Consider the following 22,675-nt stretch of genomic DNA (forward strand, 5'->3'; position numbering starts at 1 on the left):
TTTTGACTTCACTGAAAATATGGAAGAAAGTCACCCAGGTAGAAAAAGTAATCTATTTACTGGTAAGGGCAAAGTCAATGAGCAAAACTTGCATGTATTATCCCATATAGATAAGACATATACATTTGTGGAAAGACAAAATAAGATGGAACATTTATACTGACTTTCATCTGGTGGTAAATGATTTCCTTAATTTTCATTAGACACATAACTATTTCCAAATCCTCTAATTGCATATTACACTCAAGTCCCATTGAAAATGAATGCTTGACTTCAACTTTTTAGTTGACCAAATACAAACATCCTGAAGTAGAACTCAGTGCAAATATTTGATTGTCTGAAAGGGCACAATTGTATTCAATACAAGAGAAATACTGTAAGCAGTACCTAGAAATAATCTCTAAAATTGCTATCCTGATAATTTTGTTGACAGGTCTAAATTACAGTGAAGTTAAGGGTAGCATTTCCTTAGTTGTTAATGGTTTGGCTTTTGAATTCTACCTTTAAGAGTTTTAGTCAATATACCATATCTCATTATTGCAGAGAACACTACACTACTTTATGAACACAGGTGTCTGAACTGGAATTATTCTCTTAAAAGAACAACATAACTTCTTTTATGTCTTTTATTTGACTTTTGGTAATATTAACTTACCAAATCTTCTCCTACACATTATTAATATGACAAAACAAATGTAAAAAGATTTGAAATACTCAATTGTGTATTTCTCTGAATACAATGAAGAAATAATTGATTCAATGAGTCTCCAAACATTACTTATGATGACCTTGAAATAAAATAACCTATGAAACTACTGATATGTGAAGAGATGGAGTATTGCAATCTGTTTTGGTCACATCACTATGCCGAGCAAGAAAAGTAGATCTCAGGGAGGACTAGCAGCCCCTGGTTAGTGAAGATCTGAATGTAAATCATGATAGCAAGGGTAATCTTTTACAGGCATAGCTGCCTGTACAGTGTCTCTCCAAGTACTGGTTAAGGCCCAAATAAGGGCATGGCAGAAGAGTTAAAGAGAGGTGCATCACACATCTGCTTCATATGTTGGATAAGAAACATGATATTATAACCCCATCTTTCATTTTGCTGGACTTCTGACTTTTAGAAACAAAATTCTAAAAATTAGCAACTCAAGCAAGTATGGGCAGCAAAAACATCACATCTGTTTAAGCCATTAATATCACAATAGATTTCTCAAGGTAAGAGAAAATAGGCCCATGAGGTGATATTCACCCTTCAGTATAAAAGAACATTGGGTTAATGCAGCCATGGTTTCTTTCTGAGCTCCAGTATTTTGACAGTGAATTATTTCAAGGAATATATATATATCATCTATCATTTTATTAAAGAAACAGGATCATCTTTAATTTGTCTCAAATTTCCATTTATCAGTCTCCTGGATAAATGGAAAACTTAAAAATATTCATGCCAAGCTTGGGGAAATATTTTATTTCTCCCAAATAGCATTCACAGTACTTTCTTAATCATGTTTTTGTCCAGTCATGAATATTATTTTGTATCACCAAGTCTGTTATCTTAATTAGATTCACTCTTTGTAAATAAATGAACCAAAAAAGCAAACAAAGCAAAACAGTAAATTAACAAGAGTACTAGTAAAGATACAAGCAGATTCATCTATTTATTTCTGTTATTGTAATCTGACTTTCCTTTCAAATTTTTACTAAGAATATAGAAATTGAACTATGCAGTAGGATCTTATCTAGTTATTTGAATCCTGTCTTAGCCAGTTCCTGTAGAACTGAGAAATAGGATTGAATTTGATTCTGCAACAAGATCTGAAATAAATATGAGAAGCCAAGTTCTTCAAGCATCTCTATTACTGTATTTCCTTTTGAAGAGAACAGTAAAAAAAAAAAAATTACTGGTATTTATTTGGTTAAATTCATTTGCTTATTTTTTCTGTTTTTGGAAATAATTTATAGTACAAATCATGGCAACATAATTCACTTTTCATCTTTTAAAAATAGATTTTGTCATTAATCCAATATGTTTCCATCACTTTACCCAAGCCTATTTAAAACAGTGAATTAAATTTTTACTAGGTTTGAATGATCACATGATTTATAAGAAATGTCTTTATTTTAGTGTGTTAAAACCTTATTAAATGAACAACTCTTTAAAAAGCATAGCATTTTTATTTTGTGTCATTTCTATATTTGTTAAATGTATTAATATTAATTCATTTTTCAGATATGTAACAAATGTGAAAATTTGATGAAAAACTCACTATGTGTTTTCCTAACACACTCAATTATTTGGATTAATAAAGAGAGGCATGGGTAAAACAATAGTAGATTATAGAGAAATTACCTTTATTTGGCTGTGATGCCTCCAACATATGATATGCAGATTTCAATGCCTAATTAAACTACTTGTCTTTGTTAGAATTGGCACATCTTCCTACTCATAACCCGATTGAAACCATTCAACCTATTCACTGCTCCCTGTCTTAAGCCTTAGTCAGTGACATCATCCCCAGAACATGCCATAGGAATCTGTTCTTCCGTGACTCTTCATGTATGCCTCCCTGCCTAATGGACACTTTCAGTTATCCCTACTTCTCTCTTCCTATCCAGTTCTGCACATTTTGCTATGCAAAGTTCAAAACCCATCTTTTGAAGTATCTTACTATTCCAGTCAGTAGGATCTCTCCATTTTCATATCTCTGGCTAACCTTCTTGCATGCAGTAGGCATTTGAATCATTATTCTAACCAGACTGTCTGCTTGTTCAAGACAGGGACAAAGGTTTTCTCTTCTATCACACTGCAAGGTCTAGTTTGTAGGAATCTTCAGTCAATACTTATAGCTAGAATTGAATTGCAGTGAGGTCTTTATTATCCTTAATATGCAGACAGGATACTTTGAAGTCTGATTTAAAAAGGAATAAATTTAACCAAATCAAAACTAGAATGGGTTAGCAAACTACCAAACACAAGGTTGCAAAAGACAGAGACATGAATTAAAAAAGGACAGAATGGGACAGTGGATTTGGGAGGTAGGGAGCAAAGAAACATCTTCTCTTTTCATTTCTCTTAACAGTTAAATTGATTTATTATGTTTATAATTTTTTTCTAGCACATTAATCATTCCCTTTATTTCATGGAGAATAAAATACTAATTATATGTTGAAAGAACAATAATGCAAACTTAAATTCACTGGCTAAGGTGAAAACTAATAGAACAAGAGATGTTTTCAGATAAAGTAGCTCAGTAGCTTAAAAACCAACAAGCATCACAAGACATAAAGTGTAAGAAACTCAATCTTCTCAACTGCTGCCATGCCCTTTGAAAATGGCTGATCTTTTAGTTTTGCACCTGTTCTGCACATCAACTTTTCGGGTAAACAAATAGAACAACTAGAAAAAATAATCGGTGGATTTTTCAAAAGAAAGGCTTGATTAATATATAAAAATTATAAAAGTACACACCCACCCATCCACATACACTTGATTTTAACATTCAGTCAGTGACAGAAATGGCAGTGAATAAAATCTAATACTACATGTAGTGATGCATATAACTTGTGGAGGTTCATTCTTGGTGAGATTCATTGTATCAGACTCAGATATGAAATTAAAATGTTAATAAAAAAACATGCCTTTTTTCTGAGTCAGAGTCCAAAGGAAAGAAATGTAGCCTAGAAATGTAGTAGCATGTTGTATAACAGCTTATGACTATGGGCAACTAGTAGCTGAAGGCTCAAACAAAAGTCAGATGTATCTGTGTTATATGGTAGAATTTATGAATACTGTATGTGATTGACTTGGTTCTGAGTGAAAACAGACATAACATTTCCTTAAAGACAAACTCTATGAAACATATCAAATAACAGAGAGGTGGTGCTTAAAAATCATTATGCATTTAGAAATTCTTTTTGTAAACACTTAAATAACTTCTAACCTACTTTTAGCAATTTAATGTGGGAAGCTTTTATGTTAGAATTTATAAACATTTTTAGCATAAAGTGTTCATAGAAATATACATTTAAATAATTTTATACATACACTCTTAAAAAATTATATTTTTTCTACTTTTTTTTTTTTTTTTGAGACGGAGTTTCGCTCTTGTTACCCAGGCTGGAGTGCAATGGCGCGATCTCGGCTCACCGCAACCTCTGCCTCCTGGGTTCAGGCAATTCTCCTGCCTCAGCCTCCTGAGTAGCTAGGATTACAGGCACGCGCCACCATGCCAAGCTAATTTTTTGTATTTTTAGTAGAGATCGGGGTTTCACCATGTTGACCAGGATGGTCTCGATCTCTTGACCTCGTGATCCACCGGCCTCGGCCTCCCAAAGTGCTGGGATTACAGGCGTGAGCCACCGCGCCCGGCCTTTTTCTACATATTAAATTGACTTCCCAATTAATAAACATTTGGAAAATCCAAGTCTTTTTTTCATGATGCAAATACAATTTTTCTGTTTTTAAGTGAGATGATTGTGTGCTACCTATCTAAAGAAGGGAATAAAGATAAAGAAAAGAGACTATTTCCTATGTTCATAAATATGTGAAAATATTTTAAATACAGTTGGAAAAGAAAATAGGAAGTAAAGATAATGTCTTTCATCTTAATTTCATAATCTTTTGCTTTTATTATTTTTAATTGATGTAATTGTACATAATTATGAGTACAGTGATATTTTGATACATTTTTAGAATGTATAATGATAAAATAAGGGCAATTAGCATATTCATTACCTCAAATAGTTATCATTTATATGTGTTGAGAATATTCCAAATCCACTCTTCTATTTAAAAATAAACAATAAATTGTTGTAAATTCTGTTCTACTCATCCTAAGTACTATAGAATAATAGAATGTATTCCTCCTATCTAGGTGTAATTTTGTATCCATTAGCCGATCTCTGACAATCCCTATATCTCCCATCCATTCAAACTTCTCGTAACCTCTATTCTAGTACCCTCCACTTCAATAAGCTTAAATTTTTAAAATTCCACATATGAGTGAGACTATATGATATTTACCTTTCTATGCCTGGATTATTTCACTTAACATCATGTTCTCCAGTCTCATCCATGTTACTGCTATTAATAAGATTTCATTCTTTTTATGACTGAGTAGTATTCTATTGTGTATATATACATTTTCTTTATTTGTTGATGAAAACTTAAGTTGATTTATATCCAGGGCTACTGTGACTAGTACTTCAATAAACATGCTTCAGTTCAAGGTTCAGTTCAGAGGTCTTTTTGACATGTTGATTTTCTTTATTTTTCATAAATACCCAGTAGTGGGATTTCTGGATCATATGGTAATTCTACTTGTAGTTTTTTGATGAGACACTTTATGGCTTCCAAAAGTGGCTTTACTAATTTGCATTCTCACCAGCAGTGCATCTGCATTCTCCTTTCTCCACATTCTTGCCAGCATTTGTTGTATTTTGACTTTTTGTTGATAGCTATGCTAATTGGAAAGAGGTGATATTTTATTGCGGTTTTGATTTGCATTTACCTGATGATTAGTGATGCTGAGCACTTTTTTTCAGTATACCTATTGACTATTTATAGTCTTCTTTTGAGAAATCTTTATTCAGCTCATTTGCTAAATTTTAATCAAGGTAACTGTTTACTGGCTGTTGTTTCAGTTTCTTGTATATTCTGGATATTAATTCCTTGTTGGATTAATATTTGCAAATATTTTTTCTACTGATTGTTTACTCTGTTGATTATTTCCTTTTCTGTAAATAAGGTTTTTAGTTTGACATAATCCCATTTGTCTATTTTTACTTTTGCTACCTGGGCTATTAAGTCCTCCTCTGTAAAATCTTTGCCTAGACCAATGTCCTGAAGCATTTCCCCTATGTTGTCCTCTAGTAGTTTCAAAATTTTGATTCTTAAACCATTTATGGCTTTAATTCATTTTTATTTGTTTTTTTAATATGATGAGAGAGGTCTAGTTTTATTCTTTTACATATGGAAATTCAGTTTTCCCACCACTATTTTCTAAAGAGACTATCTTTCCCAAAGAATGTTTTTGGTGCCTTTGTCGAAAATCTGTGGCTGTTTCTAGTTTCTCTATTCTGTTCCATTAGTCTGTGTCAGTTTTTATGCCACTACCAGGCTGTTTTTTTTACTATAACTTTGGAGTATACTTTGAAGTCAGGTAGTGTGATGCATCCAGTTTTGTTCTTTTTCCTGAGAATTGCTTTGGCTATTTGGGGGGTCTTTCGTGGTTTCATATGAATTTTAGGATTGCCTTTTTCTGTTTTTGTAAGGATTTCATTAGAATTGTGATAGAGATTGAACTGAATTTATAGATTGCTTTTGGTATTATGGTTATTTTCACAATTAGTTATTTGAATCCATGAACACAGGATGTCTTTCCATTTTGTGTTTTTTTTTCCAATTTTTATCATCAGTGTTTTATATTTTTTCTTATAGGGATCTTTCACCTCTTTGGTTAAATCAATTCATAGGTATATTTTTGTGGATATTATAAATATAATTGTTTTCTTAATTTCTTTTTTTGCTAGTTGTTGGTGTAGAGAAATGTTATTCATTTTTCTAAGTTGATTTTGTATCCTGTAGCTTTGCTAAATTTGTTTATCAGTTCTAGGGGTTTTTTGATATAGTTTTTAGGGTTTTTAAAATATATATATATGATCATGTCATCTTTAAACAGGAACAAATTGACTTCCTTCTTTCCAGTTCAGATGCCCTTTATTATTTTCTCTTGTCTAATTGTTCTAGCCAAGACTTTCAATACTATGTTGAATAAGAGTGGTGAAAGTAGACATTGCTGTCTTATTCCTGTTCTTAGAGGAAAAGCTTTTAACATTTTCCTGTTAAGTATGATATTACCTGTAGGTTTGTCATATATGGGCTTTATTATGTTGAGGTATATTCCTTCTATACCTAGTTTGTTGAGAGTCTTATTTATAAAGGGACATTAAATTTTATCAGATACTTTTTCTGCATATATTGGAATGATTATATGATATTAATATATCATATTTATTCATTTTTATATGTTGAACCATCCTTGCATCATTGGGATAAATCCTACCTGATTATGGTGAATGATCTTTTTTTTTTTTTGAGACGGAGTTTCACTCTTGATACCCAGGCTGGAGTGCAATGGCGCGATCTCGGCTCACCGCAACCTCCGCCTCCTGGGTTCAGGCAATTCTCCTGCCTCAGCCTCCTGAGTAGCTGGGATTACAGACACGCGCCACCGTGCCCAGCTAATTTTTTGTATTAGTAGAGACGGGGTTTCACCATGTTGACCAGATGGTCTTGATCTCTTGACCTTGTGATCCACCCGCCTCGGCCTCCCAAAGTGCTGGGATTACAGGCTTGAGCCACCGCGCCCGGCCGGTGAATGATCTTTTAAATGTGCTACTGAATTCAGTTTGCTAGAATTTTGTTGAGGATTTTTTTTTATCTATGTCCATCAGCCATATTGGCCTGTGGGTTTCTATTTTTTTGTGTGTATATCCTTGTCTGGTTTTGGTACGGGTAATATTAACCTCATAGAATGAATTTGGAAGAATTGCTTTCTTTTCTTCAATCTCCCTTCCTTCCTTCCTTCCTTCCTTTACCTCCTTGATCTCCTTCCCTCCCTCCCTCCCTTTCTTGTCTTTTTCTTTTTTTCTTTTTCTTTCTTTCTCTTTCTTCACTTTCTCTCTTTCTCTCCCTTTCTCTCTCTCTCTCCCTTTCTGCCTTTCCCTCTCTCTCCCTTTCTGTCTTTCCTTCTCTCTCCCTTTCTCTCTTTCTCTCTCTTTCTTCCTTTTTTTTTCTTTCTGTGTCAGTCTCACTGCATTGCCTAGGCTGGAGTGCAATGGCGTGATCATAGCTCACTGCCATCTCAAACTCCAGGGCTCAAGCAATTCTCCTGCTTCAGCCTCCTGAGTAGCTAGGGCTTCAAGTACATGCCAGGCATGCCTGGATAACTTATTTTTATTTTTAGTAGAGACAAGATCTTGCTATGTTGCCCAGGTTGGTTTCAAACTACTAGGCTTAAGTTATCCTCCTGACTTGGCCTGTTAAAGTACTGGGATTATAGGCATAAGCCACTGTACCTGGACCAATTTTCTATAAAATTTTGAGAACTGACAAACCACTAGCTAGACTAACAAAAGAAAAAAAAAAAAAGCCAAATAAATAAAATAAAAATAAAAAAGGGGACATTACAACTGATACCTCAGAAATGCAAAGGATCATTAGAGACTGTTAAGAACAACTGTAAGCCAACAAGGTGGAAAACCTAGCAAAAATAAATAAATTCCTGGACACATGCAATCTACTAAGACTGAATCAAAAAGAAATAGAAACCTTGAACGGACTAATTATGAGTAATAAGATTACATCAGTTTAAAAAAAAAAAAAAACTCCTCTTAAAGAAAAGCCCAGGACCTGATAGCTTCTCTACTGAATTCTATTAAATATTTAGAGAAAAATGAATACCAAGTCCTCTGAAACTTCAGAAAATTGAAGAAGAAGCTATCGCCTTTAGCATGTCGGGTAAGCCTGTAGATTACAATTTAAGTCAGATTGACTCTTCCCATGTGAATTATTTGGCCTATTTAGTCCTATTTGCATCCTTAAATTATTTAATTTAAATACAACAGTTAATTTTTTATTATATGAATAAACAAAGTATCAGGCTGTACTCTGAATCTTTGAGTATAACTACTACATATATATCCTACTGATCTGTGCATGTGAGGTTACCATCTTTAATAATAATATCAACAATAAAAATAATAAATTATTGGCAATTACTGAGTATTTATAATAAATTGAGTAGTATTTAAAGCTCTTTATGGAAAATAACATTTATTTTTCACAACTGCATGAGAAAATTTTCTCCTTTTATATGTAGAAACAGATGCATAGAGAAATTAGTTTTTCCAAGGTTGTCAGTAATGTAAATGATTTCTAGGTTACATAGCTAGTCAGTGGTAAAGTCTAGGTTCAGATCCTTAGTAGTTTTTCTCCAGAGTTGATCCTCTTCACTATTGCACTGTGTTGTACCTTCAATCCAGATACAACGAGCTATTATAAATTGCATAGTTCTACGTCAGTGTGCTCTGTGGTACTATATTTACATACAAGTGCACTACGCATAATACACTGTATCTTTTGCACAGATAATTCTTTATTAATGCTCCTGAAAATGGAAACTTCCTAAAACATTCTATTTTTTTTAATTCGCTTTTATTCAAATGGTTCCAATTCAAAAAATACTCACTGGGCTTCTTCTAGGCCACAAGCAGTATATTAGTCCTACATCTTACCTGACTTGAGCATAGCAATGGAGGGAGAGACATAAACCAATAATTGCAATATCTGTGACCAGTTCAGTAATAGAGATAAGATTTAAGAGCAGAAGTGGCACAAAGGAAGGACTGTTTGGTTCTGTAAGCACTTTGCTTTACACATTTCAGAGATGTGCCATCTTTTTAACACTGTAATTTTAGGGATCAAGGAAATAACACACACAAAATACCTTCCAAATGCATTATTGTATCTAACTTTTACTTACATAATAACTTAGATGAGGATACATCTTGATGTAACTGTTGTAGTGCTTATTTATGCCTAATGTTCCAGTGTAATTAATAATAGCACCCCTTTAACTTTCATAAGTAATGTCGTTTGGATGATAAATTGTAAGAGCAGCCTAAAAAAAATCTATGAAAATAACCTAGCCAATAGGTGTTAAGTACTCTGTGTCAACATGAATAAGGTGCAGTTTTCAATGCAACAGCTGTCTATTATCTAAAGATAGAATTATTGTTCTTGGGATCATAGATTGTAATTCATGCATAAGCCCCTGATCAGCTTAGGAAGTAAAACAGCATTTTCCAGATTTAGTAATGCTGAGGACAATGTCAAAAAAGAAAAGAAAAGAAAAGAAAAAGGTAGGGGCATTTTAACAAGGATGTGCTGGCCAAAATCCATTAGAAGGAAATCATTTACATTACTGACATAAGATAATTATACCATTGTGAAACCAGGTACTGTAGACCTACTCAGAAGGTTCAGGACATGATAATTCCATCATGCAAGATAGCCAGCATGGCACAAGATGGAAGAACTTTTTGCAAAAGTTGTGGAGGCTACAGTGTGATACTCAAAATTATAATGGTTTATGGTGCTAGAAGCTGTATTATATAGATTCTGCTCATCATCAGTAAGAGGAACAAAAATTTTGGGGGAAATAACTATATCTTATTACCAGGATTTAACAATCATGGGGTAAAACAACACCATTAAAATTGGAAAAATAAATGAAAATGCGAACAAATGACTCAAGATATGCAATAAGAGACCAAGATATTTTAAGGCAGAACTAATGTCACTATATTTAGTTTTGGCCTTTGCAGTAACTTTTAACTCTTGGCCATACTTCATACAGGTCATGTTATGCTGAGACTGAATAGCAGTGGATCTCTTTCCCTTCACTCTGCTTAAGGAATATGTGTACTGGAAGAATATCCAAAGAAGTACTATCATTATGTAAGACCACAGAGTAAGTTCATACTGATAGGTTAGCAAAAGCCTGGCATAGTTTCTTTAAAAGCTTTTAGCTATGCTTCTACTCGCAGCATAAATCTTAGCCACATAAGACACAGAGGAATGAGTTTTGAATACTGCTCTTTTTATATTGTCTCTTTGCTCAATTAAAAAAAAATTAATGGGTCAATTTGCTGCATATATAATTTTCTGACTTTGCACTAAGAGTCAGAAAAGAAAAATAGCTTAGAGCAGCCTGAACTCTGTGAGGTGTGCAAGCCCAGAGAGACGTGAGTATGGGAATTCAGTCATGCCCTACCCCCTCATGCCTGGGGTCAATTGTTTAAAGCAGGGGTCTCCAAGCCCTGGGCCATAGACCAGTGCCATAGTCTTGTCCATAGTCTGTTAGGAACTGGGCTGCACAGCAGGTGGTAAGGGGTGGGTGAGCAAGTGAAACTTCATCTGGATTTACAGCTGCTCCCCATCCCATTACCACCTGAGCTCCATCTCCTGTCAGATCAGTGGTGGGCATTAGATTCTCATAGGAGCACGAACCCTGTTGTGAACTGCATATGTGAGGGATCCAGGTTGTGTGCTCCTTATGAGACTCTAATGCCTGATGATCTGAGGTGGAAGAATTTCATCCTGAAACCAACCTCCCCTACAGCCCCTACATGGCCCAGGTCTGTGAAAAACTGTCTTCCAGGAAACTAGTCCTTGGTGCCAAAAAGCTGTGGACCACTGGTTTAAAGGAATTTTATTCCTGACTAGCTGCCTTATCCATTATCTTCATGTTCCTGGAATTTTTGATACAAAGAACAATGTATAGCTTATGCTAGTTTAATATAACGTGTTTACATGTTTACAAACAACTTAGCAACTGCCTGTTTCTTTCCTTTGAAAAACTTACTTATAACTGTTGCTAATCAGAGTGTATATTCAGGGCATTTTAAATCAGTCTATACTCCTGGGTTGCAACCTTCAAGCTTGGCCCAAATAAACTGCTTATATTAATTTTGGTTCTGTTTCTTTCTTTCAGGTAGGCAAAGGCAGAGCCTATGGCATTTTATAAAGTTGGACATCATTTTAATTTCTAAGGCCAAGTAAAATTTGATAACAAACTTGCTTATTGGCTGAAAATAAACAAAACCCCTCAAAGTAGCTTTAAGCAAAAAATAGAATATATCATAAATAAGGCAACTTCTGGGTTATAGGTGAAAATAGGCATCACTAGGAACAGCAACAAATAAAAAGCCACCAGAAATGTAGTCTCTTTTGGGTTTTCATGGTCTCTCATCTTTTTTTTTTTTTTTTTCCTGTTTTCTCTGTCCATGTCATTTTTCTGTTTTTGTCAGTGGATTTTCCCTCTCCACTTACTCTTCAAGATATATAGTCCTTAAAATAGAATTTCCCAACAGTGGCTTTGCCTCCTAATTATATACATCCAAAAGCTTACTTGTTAGAGTTTTCTGGGTCTGAGTTGTAAACTTCTAGGACAGAGAAACTCCAAGTTTAGATCTTGGATCTTGATATCAGATAGAAGTTGTTCTTACTTGTTCTTAAAACTTCTCTAACTTTTGGCTATTTTGCTCTTCCATATGAATTACAGGATCAGCTTATCAAGTTTCATGAAAAATTTGACTCAAAAATGAAGTTGAAATTTTACTGAATGGGAACATCAATTTGAGGAGAAATAATATTTTAAAAACATTGTGTTTTCATCCATGAGAATGGTACATTTCTTAATTTATTCATTTCTTTTATTTGATCATGATTTATAATTTTATCAATGAATACATTAAACATTTACTATTAGATTTATTCCTAGGGACTTTATGGATTTTGTTGCTATTATAAATAAGTAATATTTTTTTCCTATTATATCTTCATTTGAAAAAGTTTTGACAGAGGGTTATTGTTTATGAGTCACTTAGCTATTTTGTTGAACTTTTATTAGTCCTAGTATCTATTCTTTATTTTGATAATTATGCCAATAGAGTAAGAATGCTATTGATTTTATATGTTCTTTTATGCAAACTGCCAAAATCTTGCAACTAAACTAGTTTATTTTTAATTCATTTATTTCTGTTTTATTTACCTTGCCTTCTTGAGCTGAATGTTCACTTATTTTTAATATTTTCTCTTTTAAAAAAATTCACTTATTCCTACAAAATATACCTGACGTTTTAGTTGCATTGGATTGGTTTTGAGAGAATTATATCTCAAAAGCATACACACATACATAAACTATATCTTTACATCTTTAACTTCTATTACCTTATTCCTATTGTAATTTAACATATGTTTGTGACAGGATATTCATTTTTTAAAATATATTTTATTATTGATGTCAGTTTAGATTAGGATATTATCATAGACTATTGCTTATGGGCAATTATTTGTAATGTGATAATATTGCCTTTGTGACTTACTGCATTGGTAATTTGATTATTATTCCATGTATACACATTTTCTTTTTGATACACAGTTCTGTATATATTTATTAAAGCTTTTTAAGTTTGTTATTCAAAACAATATTGTAAATAATATATAGTTCACTTTGGTCATTTAAAATATCTTACTAATATTATTGAGGTATCCATTTCTCTTTGCAGTTGTTCTAGCTTTACTTTGAATATTTCAAGTTCATAGTTCCAAATAAGGTCATGATTATTGGCATTTCTTAGCAATTTGTTTCCCTTTTAATATTGTACATAATAGACTTATTAATATTTTGCCTTAAATTCTATGCCATCTGATATTAATATTGCTGCATTTGTTTTCTTATGATTAGTATTCATATATCATAGCTTTCACCATCATTTTATCATGGCTTTTGCCAGGAATTTAAGTTTAATAAAAATCCAGTCTGTAATCTTTTAGCAGACAAGTTTGAGCAATTTACAGTATTTTGATTAGCTACTATGTTTGAACTTATTTTTACCATGTTATTTCAAATTTTCTGTTAGTCATCTTTGTCCATCATTTTTCTCTATTTATTAGTGCTTTAGGGAGTAAAAACTTTAAAAAATCCTTTATTTTCTCTGCTACTTTAGAAGGGATATAGGTTGAGTATCACTAATCAAAAAGTCCAAAATGTGAAATACTCCAAAATATGAAACTTTTAATGTGCTGACATGATGCTCAAAGGAAATGCTCATTGGGGCATTTCAGATTTTGGATTTTTGGATTAGGGGTGCTGAACTGGTAAGTATAGTGCAAATATCCCAAAATCCACAAATAAATAAAAATAAAAAATCTGAAACAATTCTGGTTCCAAATATTTGTGACAAAGGATATGATCAACCTGTATATTTTCTTTCAATTCTACTAGTAGTCACTCTTAATTTTTTAAATTTATACTTAATGAGTTTTCTTTACAAACTCATTTATGATTTCTGTTTTGTCAAAAAAATGACAATAAATGAAGCCACAGTGTGTCTTGATTACCCCATTTTGCTATAATATGACACACATACAGTTTTTGTATTTTTTATTATTATTATTTTTTATTGCATTTTAGGTTTTGGGGTACATGTGAAAAACATGCATGATTGTTGCATAGGTGCATACATGGCAGTGTGATTTGCTGCCTTCCTCCCCTTCACCTATACGTGGCATTTCTCCCCATGCTATCTCTCCCCAACTCCCCACCCCCTGCTGTCCCCCCCACTCCCCCCCAACAGACCCCAGTGTATAGTGCTCCCCTTCCTGTGTCCATGTGTTCCCATTGTTCAACACCTATGAGTGAGAACATGCGAAGTTTGATTTTGTGTTCTTGTGTCAGTTTGCTGCAAATGATGGTTTCCAGGTTCATCCATGTCCCTACAAAGGACGCGAACTCATCATTTTTGATGGCTGCATAATATTCCATGATGTATATGTGCCACATTTTTCCTGTCCAGTCTATCATCGATGGGCATTTGGGTTGGTTCTAGGTCTTTGCTATTGTAAACTGTGCTGCAATGAACATTCGTGTGCACGTGTCCTTGTAATAGAATGATTCATAATCCTTTGGATATATACCCAGTAATGGGATTGCTGGGTAAAATGGAATTTCAATTTCTAGGTCCTTGAGGAATCGCCACACTGTCTTCCACAATGGTTGAAGTAATTTACACTCCCACCAACAGTGTAAAAGTGTTCCTATTTCTCCACATCTTCTCCAGCATCTGTTGTCTACAGATTTTTTAATGATCGCCGTTCTAACTGGCGTGAGATGGTATCTCAATGTAGTTTTGATTTGCATTTCTCTAATGACCAGTGATGATGAGCATTTTTTCATATGCTTGTTGGCCTCATGTATGTCTTCTTTTGAAAAGTATCTGTTCATATCCTTCGCCCATTTTTGAATGGGCTTGTTTGTTTTTTTCTTGTAAATCTGTTTTAGTTCGTTGTAAATTCTGGATATCAGCCCTTTGTCAGATGGGTAGGCTGCAAAAATTTTTTCCCATTCTGTTGGTGGCCGATTCACTCTATTGACTGTTTCTTTCGCCGTGCAGAAGCTGTGGAGTTTGATTAGGTCCCATTTGTCTATTTTGGCTTTTGTTGTCAATGCTTTTGGTGTTTTGGTCATGAAGTCCTTGCCTACGCCTATGTCCTGAATGGTTTTTCCTAGGTTTTCTTCTAGGATTTTTATGGTGTTAGGTCTTATGTTTAAGTCTTTAATCCATCTGGAGTTCATTTTAGTGTAAGGTGTCAGGAAGGGGTCCAGTTTCTGCTTTCTGCATATGGCTAGCCAGTTTTCCCAACACCACTTATTAAACAGGGAATCCTTTCCCCATTGCTTGTTTTTATCAGGTTTGTCAAAGATCGGATGGTTGTAGATATGTTGTGTTGCCTCCGATGCCTCTGTTCTGTTCCATTGGTCTATATCTCTGTTTTGGTACCAGTACCATGCTGTTTTGATTACTGTAGCCTTGTAGTATAGTTTGATGTCTGGTAGTGTGATGCCTCCCGCTTTGTTCTTTTTGCTTAGATTTGACTTGGCTATATGGGCTCTCTTTTGGTTCCATATGAAGTTTAAGGTGGTTTTTTCCAGTTCTGTGAAGAAGGTCATTGGTAGCTTGATGGGGATAGCATTGAATCTGTAAATTACTTTGGGCAGTATGGCCATTTTCACGATATTGATTCTTCCTAACCATGACCATGGAATGTTTCTCCATCTGTTTGTGTCCTCTCTTATTTCATTGAGCAGTGGTTTGTAGTTCTCCTTGAAGAGGTCCTTTACATTCCTTGTTAGTTGTATTCCTAGGTATTTTATTCTCTTTGTAGCAATTGTGAATGGCAGTTCATTCTTGATTTGGCTCTCTTTAACTCTGTTATTGGTGTATAGGAATGCTTGTGATTTTTGCACATTGATTTTGTATCCTGAGACTTTGCTGAAGTTGCTTATCAGTTTCAGGAGATTTTGGGCTGAGATAATGGGGTCTTCTAGATATACAATAATGTTGTTTGCAAATAGAGACAATTTGACTTCCTCTTTTCCTAATTGAATATCTTTTATTTCTTTTTCTTGCCTGATTGCTCTGGCTAGAACTTCCAGTACTATATTGAATAGGAGTGGTGAGAGAGGGCATCCTTGTCTAGTGCCAGATTTCAAACGCAATGCTTCCAGTTTTTGCCCATTCGGTATGATATTGGCTGTTGGTTTGTCGTAAATAGCTTTTATTGTTTTGAGATACGTTCCATCAATACCTAGTCTATTGAGGGTTTTTAGCATAAAGGGCTGTTGAATTTTGTCGAAGGCCTTCTCTGCATCAATTGAGATAATCATGTGGTTTTTGTCTTTGGTTCTGTTTATGTGGTGAATTACGTTTATAGACTTGCGTATGTTGAACCAGCCTTGCATCCCTGGGATGAGTCCTACTTGATCATGGTGGATAAGCTTTTTGATGTGCTGTTGCAATCAGCTTGCCAGTATTTTATTGAAGATTTTTGCATCTATGTTCATCATGGATATTGGCCTGTAATTTTCTTTTCTTGTTGAGTTTCTGCCGGGTTTTGGTATCAGGATGATGTTAGTCTCATAAAATGATTTGGGAAGGATTCCCTCTTTTTGGATTATTTGGAATAGTTTCAGAAGGAATGGTACCAGTTCTTCTTTGTCTGGTAGAATTCAGCTGTGAACCCATCTGGACCTGGGCTTTTTTTGGGTGGTAGGCTCTTAATTGCTGCCTCGACTTCAGACCTTGTTATTGGTCTATTCAGGGTTTCGACTTCTTCCTGGTTTAGGCTTGGGAGAAGGCAACTGTCCAGGAATTTATCCATTTCCTCCAGGTTTTCTAGTTTATGTGCATAAAGTTGTTTGTAATAATCTCTGATGATGGTTTGAATTTCTGTGGAATCTGTGGTGATATCCCCTTTATCATTTTTTATTGCATCTATTTGGTTATTCTCTCTTTTCTTTTTTATTGATCTGGCTAGTGGTCTGTCTATTTTGTTGATATTTTCAAAAAACCAGCTCCTGGATTTATTGATTTTTTTGAAGGGTTTTTCGTATCTCTATCTCCTTCAATTCTGCTCTGATCTTAGTTATTTCTTGTCTTCTGCTAGGTTTTGAGTTTTTTTGATCTTGCTCCTCTAGCTCTTTCAATTTTGACGATATGGTGTCAATTTTAGATCTCTCCTTGCTTCTCATGTGGGCACTTATTGCTATATATTTTCCTCTAGAGACTGCTTTAAATGTGTCCCAGAGATTCTGGTATGTGGTGTCTTCATTCTCCTTGGTTTCGAAGAACATCTTTATTTCTGCCTTCATTTCATTGTTTATCCAGTCAACATTCAAGAGAAAGTTGTTCAGTTTCCATGAAGCTGTGTGGTTCTGGGTTGGTTTCTGAATTCTGAGTTCTAACTTGATTGCACTGTGGTCTGAGAAACTGTTTGTTATGCTTTCCATTCTTTTGCATTTGCTGAGGAGTGATTTACTTCCAATTATGTGGTCAATTTTAGAGTAGGTGTGATGTGGTGCTGAGAAGAATGTATATTCTGTGGATTTGGGGTGGAGAGTTCTGTAAATGTCTATTAGGTTTGCTTGTTCCAGGTCTGAGTTCAAGTCCTGGATATCCTTGTTAATTTTCTGTCTCGTTGATCTGTCTAACATTGACAATGGCGTGTTGAAGTCTCCCATTATTATTGTGTGGGAGTCTAAGTCTCTTCATAAATCATTAAGAACTTGCCTTATGTATCTGGGTGCTCCTGTATTAGGTGCATATATATTTAGGATCGTTAGCTCTTCTTGTTGCATTGATCCTTTTACCATTATGTAATGTCCTTCTTTGTCTCTTTTGATCTTTGTTGCTTTAAAGTCTGTTTTATCAGAGATGAGAATTGCAACTCCTGCTTTTTTTTGCTCTCCATTTGCTTGGTAAGTCTTCCTTCATCCCTTTATTTTGAGCCTTTGTGTATCCTTGCATGTGAGATGAGCTTCCTGGATACAGCACACTGATGGGTTTTGGCTTTTTATCCAATTTGCCAGTCTGTGTCTTTTGATTGGGGCATTTATGTTTAGGGTTAATATTGTTATGTGTGAATTTGATCCTGCCATTTTGATGCTAGCCGGCTGTTTTGCACGTTGGTTGATGCAGTTTCTTCATTGTGTTGATGCTCTTTACCATTTCGTGTGTTTTTGGAGTGGCTGGTACTGGTTGTTCTTTTCTATGTGTAGTGCCTCTTTCAGGAGCTCTTGTAAAGCATGTCTGGTGGTGATGAAATCTCTGAGTACTTGCTTGTTCACAAAGGATTTTATTTTTCCTTCACTTATGAAGCTTAGTTTGGCTGGATATGAAATTCTGGGTTGAAAGTTCTTTTCTTTAAGGATGTTGAATATCGGTCCCCACTCTCTTCTGGCTTGTAGGGTTTCTGCTGAGAGATCTGCTGTGAGTCTGATGGGCTTCCCTTTGTGGGTAACCCGACCTTTCTCTCTGGCTGCCCTTAGCATTTTCTCCTTCATTTCAACCCTGGCGAATCTGACGATTATGTGCCTTGGGGTTGCTCTTCTTGAGGAGTATCTTTGTGGTGTTCTCTGTATTTCCAGGACTTGAATATTGGCCTGCCTTGCTAGGTTGGGGAAGTTTTCCTGGATAATATCCTGAAGAGTATTTTCCAGCTTGGATTCATTCTCTTCGTCACATTCAGGTACACCTATCAAACGTAGATTAGGTCTTTTCACATAGTCCCATATTTCTTGTTGACTTTGTTCATTCCTTTTTACCCTGTTTTCTCTAATCTTGCCTTCTCGTTTTATTTCATTGAGTTGATCTTTGACCTCTGATATCCTTTCTTCTGCTTGGTCAATTTGGCTGTTGAAACTTCTGCATGCTTCGCGAAGTTCTTGTGTTGTTTTTCAGCTCCATCAATTCACTTATATTCCTCTCTAAGTTGTCCATTCTCGTTAGCATTTCATCAAATCTTTTTCCACAGTTCTTAGTTTCTTTGCATTGGGTTAGAACATATTTTTTTAGCTCACAGAGGTTTCTTATTACCCACTTTCTGAAGGCTGATTCTGTCATTTCATCACACTCATTCTCCATCCAGTCTTGTTCCCTTGCTGGTGAGGAGTTGTGATCCTTTGTAGGAGTAGAGGCGTTCCAGTTTTGGGTGTTTTCATCCTTTTTGCGCTGGTTTCTTCCCATCTTTGTGGATTTATCCACCTGTTGGCTTTGTAGTTGTTGACTTTCTGATTGGGTCTCTGAATGGATGTCCTATTTGTTGTTGATGAAGTTATTTCTGTTTCTTAGTTTTCCTTTTAACTGTCTGGCCTCTCTGCTGTAGGACTGCTGAGGTCCACTCCAGGCCCTGCTTGCCTGGGGATCACTTGCAGCAGCTGCCGAACAGTAAAGGTTGCTACCAGTTTCTTCTTCTGCTTTGTCCCAGAAGGATACCTGCCAAATGTCAGTCTGAGTTCTCCTTTATGAGGTGACTCTTTGGATATACGGGGGTCAGGGAGCTGCTTGAGGAAACAGTCTGTTCTTTATATTAGCTCAGGTGCTGAGCTATGAGCCCCGTTGTTCATTCAGAGCTGCTGTGCCAGTAAATTTAAGTCTGCAGCAGCAGAACTCATAACCCCCCCTCCTTTTTTTTCCCAGGTGTTCTGTCCCAGGGCGTTAGGGCTTTATGAGTTTCCGCTGTGCTGCTGTCTTTTTTTTTTTCTTCAGGGCTGCCCTGCCCACAAGGAGGCAGCCTAGTCACTCTCAGCCTGAAGAGGCTTCACTGAGCTGCTGTGGGCTCTGCCCAGCTGCCATGTGACTTCCCTGCAGTCCTGTTTATATGGGCGTGGTTAGAACTGCTTCCGCGATGTTGGCCCACCTCTCTAATGACAGACTCTCTCTGTAATGGTGGGTTGCCTCGGCAATGATGGGTTGCCTCTGCAACAGCAGGCTGCCTCAGTAATGGCGGACGCCCCTCCCCCACAGAGCTGGACCATCCTGGGTTCAGCTGTGCTTGCTGTGAAACACTCAACCCAGAGCATTTCCAATTGCTGTTTTTTTGTTTTTGTAGGGGTGGGACCAGCCGGGCCTGATCTCCTGGCTCCCTTCCTCAGAGCCTTTTGTTTTTTAGTTGAACGGTCGGCTCTCTACCAGGTGTCCTGGTTGCCTTTTGAATAGGCACCGGGATCTGTGTGATTTCCCATGCAGCAACCCACTGCGCCACTGAAACCATGGCTCTGAGATTCGTGGCGCTTTTTTTGCCCGAGAATCTCCTGGCCTGGCTCCCTGTTTCAGTTCCCCTTGCTGGCTAATTGGGAACACAGGCCCGTTTACTCTGCAACGGGAGCCACTGCGCTGGGGCACAGACAAAACAGCCGCGCCGGCCAAAACAGCCACCCTGGTGACCCATGGGGCTCCTCCACCTGGGAATCTCCTGGTCTGTGGGCAATAAAAATCCATCTGGAAATGTGGCGTCCACTCACCCTCTGCACTTTCACTCAGAGCTGCAATCCTGAGCTGCATCTAACCGGCCATCTTGGAACTCCTCTGTGGATTTTTTTTTAACTTTAATGACCATTATTTTTATCTGATTTGTTCTTTTCATACCAAGCCATCATTTTCTTCTTTAAAAAGAATTCCTTGCCATTGAAAAAATAAAATTTTCCTTTCATTTATCAATTTGAGTATATCAAATATAGATACTTAAAGTCTTTATTGGAATGTTTCATAAAAATAATTTGATGTGAAAATTGAATTCATGCTCCACTTCTTCATTTGGTTATCTGTACTTTGGTATTTGAGTTTATCATGTGTTTTAGAATTTTGTTTGTAAGTCCACTGCCTCTTTCTTTGGGTTTAGTTCTCTCTTTCAACCCTCTTTTGTGGTGATCTTCACTTGACTTCTTGATCCTCGCGTGCAGAATCAGAGCATATCTTGAGCTTGGGGGTTTCTATGCCATGGGGATAATAGAAACATTGCATATTCTGTCGATTACAAATTCAGTTTGTTGTTTTTGTGCTGTTCTTAGGACGCAGGCTATGTCTGCATTCTTCCTAGGCTTAGAGTCTGTTAAATTTGCATTCCAGATTTTAGTCAGTGTTATTATATTATTTTTTCTTCAGAAGGAAGTCCCACTCAAATCCTTGGCCTCAAATTGTGAACATGCCTTGAGTCACTTTATTAAATGTTGCTTTTATTTATCCCAATATTGTATGTATTATATACTAGGAAATGGCAGGACTTGGGGGTGAGTGAGGGAGAAAAATTCAGCCCTGCCACATTAGCTAAAGTGAATGTTACAAGAAGAGGGAAGATATTATGTGTGCTAACTGTTTCCATTTCAACATTATATATTTAGGATTGTCTCATAGTCCAGTTGACTATAAAGAAACACTTTGTTTAGAAGGCCTAATTGATCAATGCCAATTTTAACAAAAACAAGTGATATTGGTTTAGTATGTTACCTCTTGTTCTCTAGATGGACACTAAGAGTATCTTAAAATTAATAAGAATTTAGAATTTAGATTAGAGATGCTCTGTGAAATTAATTTTTCAAATATTTATTATGTACCCATAAATTATACTACCTCATATCCTTCTATGAAATTCAAAATATGTAGAACTCATGTTTGAAAGAGAAGGAAATGATCCATTATTAAAAGTTCCTGGACATTTGATAAAATACTTGTTTCATTGTAATCCAAGGGTCCCCAGGGCTTGAGCATTATATTTGAATGACTGGTAAAATAAAACCTCCTTTTTCATGAAATGCAGGTACATGTATTTGAAGTAGTTGGTATTTTTTTTTTCTGTACCTCATACTGCAGCAGAAAAACTGATGATGGTTTGTAAAAGCGTATGCAGTTCCACTGAGAAACCTGAGAAAGAAGTCAGTTTTTGGATTTCTAGGCTGTTCTTTTTCTATTTTCATTTAATATCCCACCCTCCATGCTTTTCTTCCTACACTTAGCCACATGACTATTTTACTGTTACCTTGAAATGGTCTTCAGTTTTTGTTTTTTTTTTCATAAAGTATCTCACAAAGTCTTAGGCCTGACTCAAAGCAGATCAGTGCTTTTTTTACTAAATAATAAAATCACTAAAATATGAAATGATACCTAATATTATATTGATTATTCCCACAATAGAAAGAGGATGAAAAATTACTTTAGTATTAAAAACCACATTAGCCGATGATTGATTTAAACTACTCATGCTTCAGTTTCAAAAAGACTGAAATGCAGCAATGTCAGAATACCTCATTGCAATCTCTCATCTAGTTATTTGTGTCACTCCTCTCCTGAGCCCCGTCATGGAGGATGACTGACCTAACAAGCTATCAAGTCCCCACAATTGTTGTAAAATCCCTTTGATTTTATTCAGGGAAAATGCCTGGTATATATTTACTTTTCATTATAGGAAAATACATCTTTATGGATTACCTCTTAAAAATCATGCTTTAATACAACCTAGAAAATTGAGTATGATTCCTCAGATATGAAAACAATTCCTGTATGGGAAAAGAGTGAATTAAATTGGGATTTTACTAGCATATTGAGTAAACACTTCATCTTTGATATGTTAACACTACCTGGGCACCCTGAGAGATGTTTTTTCCTTCTAATTTATGAATTAGAATTCTGCTGTAGGTGTGACCAAATATAGAGATTTTATTTTGTGTAGTCCCATTCAGGTCATTCAAAGCATTCTGCCTACTATAAGAATCTT

Source organism: Aotus nancymaae, unplaced genomic scaffold (assembly GCF_030222135.1).
Source record: "Aotus nancymaae isolate 86718 unplaced genomic scaffold, 86718_ANA_hifiasm-v0.15.2.pri h1tg000002l, whole genome shotgun sequence".
Classification (NCBI taxonomy): Eukaryota; Metazoa; Chordata; class Mammalia; order Primates; family Aotidae; genus Aotus; species Aotus nancymaae.